Below are 11,878 nucleotides of genomic sequence, written 5' to 3'. Positions count from 1 at the left end.
GATGAAAATAAAGTGTTAGTAGATGGGGAGGGGAGGAGGGGGTGAAGAGAGGGCAGAGGTAAGGGGAAAAAATGAGAATCAAGACTTGTCATGTAGAGGTACAAGATCGCAACAATGAATGCAACTGTACTGTATCCCTAAAATGTACCAATAAACTCAATTAAAGCTGAAAAATATCAAAAAAAAATATTTTAATAAATCTGTAATTTAAGTTTTCCTCTCTTGATCCCCCTCACACTCAAAGACACAAAAACTTCAGGCCAGAAAGAAAATTCTCCCACTTAGGAAAGAAATGTGATATTAGCCATCAAGGACAGTCTGAAAAAATATTAAATGGAAAATTCCAGAAATAAATAATTTATAAGTTTTACATTGTGTGGCATTTGAAATTGCATGATAAAGCCTCATAAACAATTCACCAGTCCTTCCATGGACATGAATTATCCCTTTATCTGCTGCTTAGGTTCAAGTAAACCTTATTTTAATTAATAATGGAGCAAGATTTACAGTACTAGTTATTTTATTACAGTATATTTTTATAGCTGTTTTTAGTTATTGTTAGCATCCTATGGTATCTAATTTATGAACTAAAATGTATCCTATTTAAGTACACAAAGACAAAAACATAGTCTATAGAATTTGGAACTACCTGAGATTCCAGGCATGTCATGGGGGTGGGTGGGTGGGGTCTTCAAACACATTCCCACAGCCAAGGAAGAACCACTGTAGTGCCAACTTTAAACAAACTCTTTCAGAAAATGAAAAGATAGGAAATTATTACTTATTCATTGTATGTGGTGAGCTCTTTCTTCTCATGAGAAACTGACATGAACATATGAGAAAACAAAATGATAGGCTAATTTAATTCATAAGTGAAAATCCTAAATTGTTAACCAGCCAAATAGGCTCCTGTTCATAAAGTACAGTAAAACCTTGGTTCATAAGCATAATTTGTTCCAGAAACATGTTTGTAATCCAAAGCACTTGTATATAAAAGGGAATTTCCCAATAAGAAATAATGGAAACTCAGATGATTCATTCCACAATCCAAAATATTCACATAAAAATAACCATACTGTAATGCAAAATAATAAAGAAAATATAAACTACAAATAAAAATAAACAAATGAACCTGCACTTACCTTTGATAACCTTTGTGGCTGGTGTGAAGAAGACAAGAAAAGGGAGGGTTATGATGTTAAGACAACTCACATTATTATTAATGGAACCACTACTGTCTATTGGCTCAATGGAATTTTTTTTTCCTCATTGAGTTTATTGGTACCTTTTAGGTATACAGTACAGTTACATTCATTATTGGAATCTTGTGCCTTTACATGGCAGGTCTTGGTTCTCATTTTTTTCCCTTTGTCCCTGCCCTCCCTTCACCCCCTTCTCCCCTCCCCCTTTACAAACACTTAATTTCCATTTTTTCATTTTCCCATATATTTTTCTTTTCCCTTATTAGCTTTGCCCTACCCTTCCCACTTTCCCTACACCTTTAGCCCCTTTCTTCCTATTTCACATCGTCAGTTTCAGTGGAATCTTGTGAACAAGGATGAAATGATACTTGCTTTTGCCTCCTTTTGAAGACTTCATGGAAATATAACATTGCATTATCATTAAATGTCATCACTTGCATAAATACAGCCTTATTCAGGTGGTGCTGTTCTACAAAAATTTGCACAGTTCCCCACATTTTGCACATCTCCCTAATATCACTTGAAGTGAAGGATTCCTCTGCCTTTTTCTCTTCCTCCTCTACAGATAAAATCTCCTCCACAATCTGAAGGAGAACATCCCACAGAGAGAGAGAAAGAGGAAATTTTGTCCTAGTTGTGATCATGTGATATTGAGTGTTACATACTACTCATCTTTGCAAGATATCATGAGTTTATCAGGTTAAAATTTATTAGACATTTTTGCTGATCTTGTGGAACACTATAGAACAAGCTACTCACAATCCAAGGTTTTATTGTATAAACCATAACCCAGTTGGGTATGTCCCAAGAATATAAGGTTGATTTAATATTTTTGAAGTATCTCAGTGTAATTTACCATGTTAAGATCTGAAAAGGAAAATATTTTATCATGTCAATAGATGTATTAAAAGTACTTTATCACAATCAATATCCATTTATAATTTAACATACACAACACAATCTTACAAACTTGGAATAGAAAGGAATTCTTTTATTTTTATTAAGCATACTGACCAAAAATAAAGCAACAAACAAACCACACACATATACAATGTGCATTAAGGTAAATGTGAAAAGCATTCACTTTAAAATGCAAATAAGACAATGATATGTATTATGCCCATTTTCATTATACATTATACTGCAAGTACTATTCAGTGTAGTAAATCAACAACAATACATTAAAAGTCAATTGCAAAAAAAGAAATACAGGAAAAGGAGTTTTCAAGGAAGGACTGCTCAAGTTAAGCAGATGGAGCTTAGAGACAATGAAGAACAGGGCAGACAGAATTCATAGGATCGGAAGAGTTGAATGGACAGAGATCCCCAGAGATCTGCAAAGGGTACCTTCCTAGTATTTAGTACTAGGAAGTTAGCACATATGTTAGAGAAAACCACCCAAAGCCAAGGAAAGAACCATCCATAAGATTTAGAGAAACAGTACTCACCAGTCACACAGCAGAAGGAATAATGCCTGTTTCCACCAAACTGAAAAACCCCCAATAAATAGGACATAAGGATTTTGCCTCAGTAGTAGGAAATAATTAATACTACACTAAATGCTCTTGTGGCCCTTCCTAAGAAAAGTTTGAAAGGAAAAAATGTTTCTAGTATCTTAGCTACATCCCAGAACAAAGCTTAGGAATACTAATGAGAATACAAAACTACTCACACTCAACAAAGTAAAAGTCATATACTATGACTACCGAATTATCAAATATAGAAACAATCAAGGAAATCCTCACAAGAAGAAAACATTTCATCAAAGCCTAAGTCTAAATGGACATCAGTCTTAGAATGAACAGACAAGGATAATGAAGCAGTTATAACTTTGCCACATATTGCAAAAGTAAATACAGTTGTACATCATATTTAAAAGGCTAAAAATGAAATTTAGATATAAAAACTGTAATATCTCAAGAAAATATACTACATAGGATAATTAAGATTTAAAAATGTAGAAAAAAAATGAGATCACTTCAAAATAAAAAAAAAAAAACATTAAGAGTTGGACTCAGAGCCCTCTCTCCTACGCGGCCTCCTCTGGAGCCACACCATTTCCAGTGGGCACCACTGATTGGCTCAGACACAGTGGCAGGAGGGTAGCCACGCTGGCACCGCTGAGCCCCCCCCATTAGATCCCCCAGCTGAGCCAGTCCTACGACGCACTCTGCAGAGGTGTGGTGGGCTATAAAGGGGGGTGACTGATCCTATTATGTTTCTGATTGTATCAATAGGGATAAAGGATAGGGATTGATTTGACGAGTTGTTGGCTCAATTATGAAAATGAGAATGTCTATAAGTCATTAGAGAATCAAAGGCTGGGACACAATGATATCAGGAAGATTTAATGACCCAGAGATTGAATCAAGGTCAATCCAACAGCAAAAATAAAGATGATAAAACACTTAAGCAAGCCACAAAGACAGACTTCCAGTTCACCAATGGCAAACAGTAGGGCAAAGGAGGGTGAAAAATCAAATAGTGAACCTCCAGGACACTCAGAAGTCATAGCACAGGAAGTTAAAAAGCTGATCAATCAAGCTCCAGAAAAATTCAAAACAGAAATTATTTCCCAGATAACCATAGAGTTGGTGACCACAATGAAAGACATGATTCGAGACTCCAGAAGAGAAACTGACAAAAAAACAGATGAGCTCAGGGACATAATAGAAACCATGAAGGCCCATATTAAGAAAGAAATGGAAACAATGAACACACAACATAGGAAAGAAATGGAATCCATTAAACAGATTCAAACAGATATCCAGGAGAGTAAAAATTGTATGGAAAGCATATGTAACAGAATAAAAGATTGCGAGGATAGAATCTCAGATATAGAAGATAGGATAGCAGACAGTGACGATGAAAAGAGACGTCTCTTAAAAACAGTCAGGGAGCATGAGAAATCAATCCAACAACTCCTAGATGATGCAAAGAAGAATAACATAAGACTGATAGGAATTCATGAAAAAACAGGAGAAAACACAAATGACTTCAAAAAGCTGTTCAAAGAATTAATGACTGAAAACTTCCCAAACAGAAGGGAAGAATTAGACATACAGATAAGTGAGGCATATAGGACACCAACTAGTCACGATCAACAAAATCTACACCTAGACATATAATAATCAAGATCCCAGAAACCCAAAAGAAGAACAAAATACTACAAGCAGTAAGAGAAAATAAGCAAATCACATGCAAAGGAAAGCCCATCAGAATCAAAGCAGACTTTTCAACACAAACCCTCAGGTAAAGGAGAGCCTGGAGTAAGGCATTTCAAGTCCTAAAAGAAAACAACCTACAACCAAAACTTTTGTATCCTGCAAAACTCTCTTTCAAAATGGATGGAGAAATAAGATACTTCCATGACAAATAACACTTGAGAAACTTCATGAATACTAAACCAGCACTACTAAGAATTGTAAACAATATCCTAGAAAAAGACAATGAAGATCACAACAGCAGGAGGTCCAACAGAGCAAATCAAATAGCCAAGGCTAGAAACTAAAAAGAGAGGACAAAAAATAAAAAGAGTCAACAAAAGGACAATAACATGACAATAATAAGTCAATGCATATCAGTTATAACTATCAATGTCAATGACCTCAATTCAGGAATCAAGAGAAATAGATTGGCAGAATGGATTAAGAAGCAAAATCCAACAGTATGTTGTATACAACAAACACACCTAGTGCAAAAAGAAGCCCATAGACTGAAAATGAAATGATGGAAAAGAATTCTCCATGTGTCAGGAGCCCAGAAAAAAGCAGGGGTAGCAATCTTATTCTCAGATAAAGTAAATTTCAAACCAAAACTCATTAAGAGAGACAAAGAAGGACACTATATCCTTGTAAAGGGAACAATTCAAGAGGAAGAGTTGACAATCATAAACATATATGCACCAAATATAAATGCCCCCAACTATATAAAACAAATATTAAGTAACATGAAAAACCAAATAAGCACTAATACAATTGTAGTGGGAGATTTAAATACCCCACTATCAAAAATAGACAGATCATCTAGGCAAAAAATCAACAATGAAATACTAGAATTGAACAAAGCTTTTCAATGCATGGACTTGTTAGACATCTACAGAGTATTTCACCCCACAAAATCAGAATATATATTCTTTTCTGCTGCACATGGCTCATTCTCCAAGATAGATCACATACTAGCTCAAAAAATAAGTTTGAATAAATGCAAAAGAATCAAAGTTATCCCCTGTATATTATCAGATCACCATGCAATAAAGCTGGACATCAATAGCATAAGAAACCGCAGGAACTTTACAAACACATGCAAATTGAACAACACTCTCCTGAACAACAAATGGATCACAGAGGAAATCAAAGAAGAAATCAGACGGTTTTTACAAATAAATGAAAATGCCAATACAACATACAGGAATCTATGGGACACAATGAAAGCAGTTCTACGTGGAAAATTCAGAGCACTGAATGCCCATATTAGGAAAACAGAGCAAGCTCAAATAAACAACCTAACAATGACCCTTAGACTCCTAGAAAAATAAGAGCAAGAAAAACCCAAATCTCAAACAAGAGAGGAAATTATAAAGATTAGAGCAGAAATCAATACAATGGAAACTAAGAAAATGATACAAAAAATAAACGAATCGAAGAGTTGGTTTTTTGAAAGACTAAATAAAATTGATAAACCCTTAGTAAAACTTATCAAAAAAAGGAAAGAAAAGGCTCAGATCCATGCAATCAGGAATGAAAAAAGGCGAAGTCACATCAGATCCCACAGAAATCCAGAGGATCATTAATACATACTATGAGAACCTGTACTCTAATAAAATGGAAAACACAGAAGAAATGGACAGATTTCTAGATACTTATGAATTACCAAAGTTGAACGAAGAAGATAAAAACATTTTAAACACCCCAATCGCAATCAATGAAATTTACAATGTAATTAAAAACTTACCAACAAAGAAAAGCCCCAGTCCTGAGGGATTCACTACTGAATTTTACAAGACATTTAGAGAAGATCTATTGCCATTACTCTTCAGACTTTTCAATGAAATTGAAAGAGAAGCAATACTTCCAAATTCATTTCTGGAAGCAAATATCACTTTGATTAACAAACCTGGGAAAGATGTAACAAAAAAATAGAACTACAGGCCAATCTCCTTAATAAATATAGATGCAAAATTCCTCAATAAGATACTAGCAAACAGAATAAAGAGGATCATCAAGAAGATCATTCATCCTGACCAAGTCGGATTTATTCCAGGGATGCAAGGATGGTTCAACATATGTAAGTCAATAAATGTAATACACTATATTAACAGAGTCAAGGACAAAAACCATCTGATCCTCTTCATAGATGCAGAAAAAGCATTTGACAAAATTCAACACCCATTCATGATAAAAACTCTGCAAAAATTGGAATAGATCGTCTATACCTCAATTTAATAAAGGCTATCTATGAAAAACCAACAGCCAACATCATATTAAATGGCCAAAAACTGAAAACCGTCACATTAAAATCAGGAACAAGACAAGGATGCCCACTATTACCACTCCTCTTCTATATAGTTCTGGAAACATTAGCCATAGCAACTGGACAAGAGAAAGAAATTAAAGCAATAAAGATAGGAAAGGAAGAAGTTAAACTGTCATTATTTGCTGATGATATGATACTCTACATTGAAGCCCCAAAAAACTCCACCAAAAGACTTCTAGACTTAACTGACACTTTAGGCAGAGTAGCTGGATACAAGATCAACACCCAAAAATCAATAGCCTTCTTGTACACAAATAACAGACTCACTGAGAGAAACTAGGGAAACAATTCCTTTCATAATAGCACCCAAAAAAATGAAGTATCTGGGAATCAACCTAACAAAAGAAGCAAAAGACCTCTTCACTAAAAACTGCAGCACTCTGAAAAAAGAGATTGAAGAGGATTTAAGAAAATGGAAAGATGTCCCCTGCTCCTGGGTAGGAAGAATCAACTTAGTGAAAATGGCCATACTACCAAAACTGCTATACAGATTCAATGCAATACCAATTGAAATCCCAACACTATACTTCACAGAACTAGAAAGAAGAATCCAAAAATCATTTGGAACCATAAGAGACCTAGAATAGCAAAAGCCATACTAGGCAACAGACACATGGCACTGGGTATAACAATTCCCAATTTGAAACTATACTACAAAGCCACTGTGATAAAAAAAAACAGCATGGTACTGGCAAAGAAGCAGACCTGAGGATCAGTGGAACAGATTGGAAGACACAAAAACAACTCTAGATGCACTCAGATACCTCATCTTTGACAAAGGAGCTGACCATCCCCACTGGAGGAAAGATAGCCTCTTTAATAAATGGTGTTGGAAAAGCTGGATCTCAACCTGCAAAATATTAAAACTAAACCCTTATCTGTCACCATGCACTAAATTAAAATCCAAGTGGATTAAAGATCTAAATATAAAAACAAAAAACACTAAACTTGCTGGAAGATGTTAGGCCGAACTCTGGAAGACATTGGCATAGGAAAAGACTTTATGAACAAATCCTCAGTTGCATGGGAACTAGCAGAAAGAATCAACAACTGGGATCTCATCTTATTAAAAAGCTTCTGCACTGCAAAAGAAACCATCAACAGAACTAAGAGACAACCTACAATGTGGGAAAAACTTTTCACCAGCTGTTCCTCAGATATATATATTTTATATATCTAAAATATATAAAGAACTCAAAACAGCAAGCCCCCCCAAATATAAAGACCCATTTCTAAAGTAGGCATCTGAAATGAACAGACATTTCTCAGACAAAGAAATAAAAGCAGCAAGTAAATATATGAAAAAATGTTCAAGAGATGCAGATGAAAACAACACTGAGATTCCACCTCACCCCACAAAGAATGGTTGCTATCAAGAAATCAACTAATAACAAATGTTGGTGGGGTTGTGGGGAGAAAGGAACCCTTTTCCATTGTTGGTTGGTGTACAGACTGGTACAACCACTATGGAAGTCAATATGGAGATACCTCAAAGAACTAGGGTTAGAGGTTCCATTTGTCCCAGCCATCCCTCTGTTGGGTATCTTTCCAAAAGAAGTGAAAGAATCATACCACAGTGATATATGCACACCCATGTTTATAGCGGCACAGTTTGTAATAACTAAAACTTGGAAACAGCCCATCTTCCCATTAATTGGAAACTGGATAAAGATGTGGTTTTTCTACAAAATGGAATACTACTCAGCCATAAAGAATGAGAAAGTAGATTCATTCATAGTTAAATGGGTACATTTTGAGGATATACTTCTAAGTGAAATAAATAAGGCACACATATGCAAATACCAAATAGTATCTCTGGTGTGAAAACTATAATAGTACTCAAGATCCTAATGGGACACTTAGCAAATAGTAAGAAAAGGACCAAAGGTGTAGGGACAATGAGAAGGATAGGGAAGGGGGAATAAGGGAAAAGGAAAAAAATATGAGAAAATGTAAAAATGGAATTAAAGTGAAGGGAGGTTGGGGACAAGGTGTAAAAATGAGAACCAAGACCAGGCATGTGAAGGTACAAGATCCCAGTAATGAATGCAACTGTACTGTCTACCTAAAATGTACCAATAAATTAAATTTTTAAAAAAATTAAAAGAAGAAAAATTTTTAAAAAGAAGGATAATCTATGCAGGACATATTTAAGCAGCCTACTAAAATGTATAATGCAAGTCTAGATAAAAATGAGAAAGAGGAAAAAGAAAAAATATTTGAAAGAAAAAAATTCTGAATTTGATAAAAATTATAAACCCACAAATCTATAAAATGAGTTTTTTAGAAGCACAAATGGAAAACTAAAAAAAAAAAATGCTTAAAACCCATTATAAAGAGAACATCAAAAAAGCAGCCAGATGTTTTTTAAAAAAACATTTACATAGAGAACAAAGATAAGAATGACTTCAGATTTCTCTTTGGAAACAATATCAGCAAGAAAAGAGTGGATCAAGATGCTAAAAAGTACTAAAGCAAAATTTACTAACCAAAATTAACTTTCAAAATTAAAGCAAAATAGCTGAATAAAACTATGAGCAAACACATATGGGAAATATTCAAGGATTTGCTTCAAGTAAAAAGAAAATTATACAAGATGGAAATCGGGGTCTATAAAAAAGAACACCAAAAGAGATCCTACTAGTAAATATAACATTTTATTATTTATATCTTTTTAAAGGATAACATTTTAACAGGTATAAAGTTTCTATTTTGGAGTTATAAAATTATTCTAGAATTAGACCGTGGTGGTGGTTCTTCAGTCTTATAAAAATGCAAAACCCATAGAATTATATACCTTAAAATGGTGAATTCTATGATATGTAAATTATATTTCAATACAAATAATTTTTTGTAACTAACTGATTAACCAAAATTTATAAGAATGTATAATGGAGTTTGTAACATATATAAAACAAAAATACATGGCAATAATAGAAACTAATTCTCCCACAAACTGGTCTATAGATTTAGTATTTTCACATTCAGAATTCCATATCTGTTAATCAAGATTGACAAGTAGATTCTAAAATTCATACAGAGGGCTGGGATTTGGCTCAGTGGTTCCACCACCTGCCTCACAAGCTCAAGGGCCTGAGTTCGATCCCTGGTACCAAAAAAAAAAAAACAAAAAACTAAAATTCATACAGAAACACAAGTTACCCAGAAGAATCAAAACAACTTTAAAGACTCCACTAGAAAACAAAGATTTTAAAGATTAAAGTTACTATTACTAGGGATATCTAAAGAAGTTCTCTAAAGAGAATGTGGAGAGTATAAATGGCATACCCTATAGGTTAGCAAACCTACTTCTAGCTATATTCAAATAGGAATATGGGTACATTTGTGCCAAGAGGCATGTACAAAAATATGCATAAAAGCACTTTCATAACAGAAGCTGGACACAATCCAAGTGCTCATCAGCAGAATATGATAAATTGTGGGAAATTTACACAGTGGAATTCTAAGCAATGAAGATAAGTGACATGGAAAAAAGTCTCATAAAAATAATGTTGACTGGCAGGGATCTAATGTATCCTAGGCATAATTTTGTAATTTGAAAAATGCGCAAAACTAAGCCACGGTGTTTTTAGATGCCTATTTAGGTGGCAATGCATTTTAAAAATGAGCAAATGACTACCACAAAAAAAAGAAAAAAAGAAGAATTTATTGGGCATCTTTGGTAGGGAAGAATATGGCTTTTATCAGGAATAGCACTCAGGACAATTTATAAGATATTGCCAAATTTTTTTTTTTGATCATGGCTCTGTGGCATTTATTTTATAACAATCTCCTACATTAATTTTGTACATATGCTTTTACAAGTGAATCCTATTTTCAAAACAGAAATGTGTTGGGGATTTAGTTCAGTGGCACCACACCTCTCTTGCAAGTGCAAGGTCCTGAGTTTGATCCCCAGTACCAATAAACAAATAAAACAAATGTTTAGGAATAGGGGGAATCACTCTACTTTTATTACAGTAGGATTTGTGTAGTGGCCATGTGTTAAATCTGCTATCTTTATTCCAAATAAACTATAGCATTTTATTCTACATTATTCTATACTATTTGAATTTTTTTAATAATCATTTTTTTCATGGTTAAAAGCAACAGTTTGTAAACAGGGAGAAACCAAAGATTCTAAGACTTTTGAAAGTGAATAGAAGTGGGTAAAATGATAGAGAATAGAAGTTTAACCAATAAGGAAGAAATAGTTCCCATTCTCTGCTACCTTAAAAATGTTTGAAATAGTAGTACTAAAAAACAAGTTCTATACCTCTTTCTTTACCCAGTCAAAGCACTTAAGCTCTTTCCAGGAGTAAAATGTAAATATGAATAATGGAATTGATTTTTTTATCAAACATACAAGAATAACTCAGATGAGTTCTATTCCCTTCAAGATATTCGTCTCCAGAAGTGAGACACTTTTTCCAATGGAGTCTTTATAAATGCAAACATTTTGGTTTGCCACCTGGAGAATTGCTTTCAGTGCCCATGGCATTCTTTAATAACCTCCAGGAAGGTAAATTCAACCTCTGGAAATGAATTGAAAAAGTTATTTAGCTCTGTGCCTGATAAATAACATAGGTGAACTCACTCACTCAGAGTATATTGATTTGAACCAAAAATTAAGGTTTGACTATGAACAAATGGGACTAGTCTTAAAGGAAATTCCCAAAGAAAACTTCAAAATACTTTGAGCAATAACAGCATTAGTGAAATAAGTCTCTCGCATCTTAGTAACTATTTGGGAGAAAAGCACACACTCTGTTCACATGTGAACCTAAGTGAACTGAAGTTGTTCCAGACCCACTTGAGGTGGGGCAGGAAATAAAATGAACAAAACTCTGCCTCATCCAGATCACTGAATATCCGCTTATTAACAATTTGCCTTACAGTTTACAGTTATGCATTCACTTTATTTTGTTTTTAATGATTTTCATAAATATCTGTGTTGTCTTTACAATATTATTAGATTTTATGATATTTTAGGATTTCTGAGAGAAGATCAGTGTCCACATCTCCTTCTCCTACATGGTTCTGTGAGTAAATAATAAATATACAAATTGCTTTTCCAGTGGAAAATTACTAGTTGCTTATATTGATATAGGGGGAAATCGATGCAACTCCCAAGCCTGCTA

This window comes from Fukomys damarensis, unplaced genomic scaffold (genome assembly GCF_012274545.1).
Source record: "Fukomys damarensis isolate Sample0158 unplaced genomic scaffold, DMR_v1.0_HiC HiC_scaffold_15, whole genome shotgun sequence".
Lineage (NCBI taxonomy): Eukaryota > Metazoa > Chordata > Mammalia > Rodentia > Bathyergidae > Fukomys > Fukomys damarensis.
The sequence above is the reverse complement of the archived record's forward strand: the minus strand, read 5'-3'. Positions refer to the sequence as shown.